The sequence below is a fragment of the Alligator sinensis genome, unplaced genomic scaffold, assembly GCF_000455745.1.
Source record: "Alligator sinensis unplaced genomic scaffold, ASM45574v1 scaffold52_1, whole genome shotgun sequence".
Lineage (NCBI taxonomy): Eukaryota > Metazoa > Chordata > Crocodylia > Alligatoridae > Alligator > Alligator sinensis.
Window position 1 is genome coordinate 2073007 of NW_005842152.1, and position 3216 is coordinate 2076222.

A 3216-nucleotide genomic window follows, 5' to 3' on the forward strand; every position below is an offset into this window, starting at 1 on the left:
ACCTGCGTGAGCAGTGGGACTTTGCCGTCTGTGTCTCCCAGCAGATGTCTGGGTATTTTAGGTCCCCCATGACTACCGCCTCTTTAGCTTTTATGGTCTCTGAGAGCTGCCTCAGGAGCCCCGCATCTATTTCTTCCCCTTGATGTGGGGGTCTGTAGCAGGCCCCTACCATCAAATCCCTTTCTCCTTGCCCCCCATGTAGCCTAACCCACAATCCTTCTACTTCCTCATCCTTGGATTCCGTCTTGATGAGGGTTGACGTATATTGCTCATTGACATGGAGCTCAACCCCTCCCCCTTTATTCCCCACCCTGTCCTTTCTGTACAAGCTGGTGAAGCTGGATGCGCCGGCTTCACCAGCTGTGCACTGTGGATTGACACTCCTGCTTCAGCAGCTGATGGTGGTGGCGGAGAAGCAGGCCTGGCAAACAGAGGTCACCCAGGTGGAGGTGTGGGACCAGGAGCAGTGAGACCACTGAGCCCAAATGGAGGCCCTGGAGCAGAAGCACCTAGAGCTGCTCTGGCTGCATGGGGATGCTGACCACCAGGCCCTGGCCATCCTCCTGGGCCTGGTGGGCACATCCCTACCTGGACCTGGGAGGTCCTCAGCTACTTCCTGCCCACCAGAACACAGCTGCTGGGCAGGAAAAGGGCTGGCTAGGGATCAGAGGGTGGGGCTGTGTTTCTAAGATGCTGGCAGCTGGATCTGGCTTCAACATGGCTGCCAAGTGCTGGCAGTCATGTGGCCAGAGACTGGAGCTCCCCCAGGTGGCCACAAGAGTCAAATGGCAAGGCTGGAGGGACTTAACACTAGATTTAGTGGCAAGTCTCTTCACTTGTAAACACCTGCCAAAAATCACAGTAAATTTAGTCATGCTTATATGCATGTGTAGACGCATCCTTTGCTGCCCACTTCCAGGCCCTCTGTAACTTCTCTATGTCCTTTTAAAATGTGAAGCCCAGAACTGCACACACTACTCCAGATGAGACCTAACCAGTGCCGAGTAGAGAGGCATTATCACCTCATAGATTTCATAGATTTTCAGAATCGGAAGGGACCTCAGCAGATCAGAGTCCGACCCCCTGCCCTGGGCAGGAGAGTGCTGGGGTCAGATGACCCCAGCCAGGTGTTTGCCCCACCAACAAATTTGTAGGTGGCCACCAAATCCTCTCTCATGCTTCTTTTATGGAGGCTGAAGAGATCCAGGTCCCTCAAACTCTCCTCATAGGGCCTATCCTGTAGGCCCCTAATCATAGGAGTGGCCCTCTAGACCCTCTCAAGGTTATCCATGTCCCTCTTGAAGTGCAGTGCCCAAAACTGAATGCAGTACTCCAGCTGTGACCTTACCAGTGCTGCATAGAGGGGAAGTATCACCTCCTTAAACCTGTTCATGATACACCTATTAATGCATGATAGTGTGGTTAGCTCTGTTGAGCATTTTGTCACATTGTCTACTCATGTTCATCTTTACGTCAACTATAACCCTGAGATCCCTTTTTGCTGCTGTGCTGCTTAGAAAGTCATCCCCCAATCTGTGTGTGTTGGTGATTCCTTTTCTCTAGATGCAGTACTCTGCACTTATCCTTGTTAAACTGCATCCTATTTTGTTCTGCCCACTGTTCCATCTTGTCCAAATCCACCTGAATCCACTCGTGTGTCTAGAAGCTAATGCTTTTATTGATATATCTCAAAAGCACATTTACCTTTTGTGCAGCTTCATGACACTACAGACTCATATTAAGTCTGTGATCTACAGAGACTTTCAAGTCCTTTTCCATTGTGCTGTCATCCAGCCAGCTGTCACCTATTTTATATTTTTGTTTTTGATTATTCTTCCTGGGGTGTAGCACCTTGCATTTGTCCACATTGAATTTCATCCTGTTAGCTCTAGCTAAACTTTCCGATCTGTTGAGATCCTTTTGAATTGTGCTTATATCCTCCAACATGTTTGCAATCCTTTCCAGTTTTGTGTCACCTGCAAGCTTGCTCTAGACGCTTTGTATGCCAGCATCCAAATTATTAATAAACATGTTCAACAGCATCCAGTCCAGGACAAATGCCTGTGAGAAACCACTCAAAACCTCCTGCCATTGTGATATGGCATTGTGACCCATTAATAATTAACCTTTGCTTGCAGCTATGAATCCAGTTATCTGTGCACCTTATGGTAGTTTTATCTATCTCATATTTCTTCGATTTGTTTATAATACAACTAGATCATGAGAGACCTTGTCAAAAGCCTTGCTGAAGTCCAGATACACTATATCCACAGCGTTCCCTTCATCCACCCAAGTACTTACTTTGTTAAAAGAAAGCAGGTTTGTTTGACACAAGTTGTTTTTCATAAATCCGTGCTGGCTGCTTACGATCAGCCTTTCCTCCTCTAGAGGATTGCAAATTACGTTCCTTACAATCAGGGATCTGGGTTTTCTGTTCCCTATAAAAAAAAAAAAGGAAAAAACTCACAGATTTTCCCTTTTACCCAAGAAAAACACAGATTTTGCATGTTACCAGAGAAACGTGGATATTGCTCTTCTGCAAAGAGCTCTGTGCAGGCTGGCAGAGTTCCAGCCTGCACAGGGCTGGGGGAAGCAGGAAGAGGGCAGTCAGGCAGGGGGTGCCATGTGCATATATGCACATAGCTACCAGGCAGCCCGGAGAACAGCTCCCAGAGGTAAGTCTCATGTGAGAGTACAGGGTGGGATTGAGGCCCCCACATGGAGGAAGGAAGGAAAGGAGGGAAGAAGTGAGTTAGGCAGGGCTGGGTCTAGTGCCCAGCCAAGCGGTACATGGGGCTTGGGGCCTGAGGCTGGAACGTGTGGCTGCAGGGCCCTGGTGGGGAGTGGGATAGGACCACGGCTGGCTCATCCTAGGGGCGGGTGGGGGTGGGGCCAACTCCCTGCTGCTGCATGCAGCAGGGGCGCCAGGGGGACCATGTGCCCCCAAGATCTGTGCTGAGGGTGAGGGTGGATGTAGGTTGCCCACTGCAAGCTCAGACAGGGGGGGCGCGTTTCCCCACCACTACACTCACTCCCAGGGGAAAGTGGGGCAGGTACAGGCTGCCTGCTGTGGGCTTGGGCGCTGTGCTCTGCTGCCTTGTGCATGCGGGCGGGACCCGGCAGGGCAGAACAGGGCCAGGCAGAAAAGCTCCTTTCCACCACTGCATGCCCTGTGCTGCCCTCACGACTCATCCCCTACCTGCCTCCAAGCAGGCG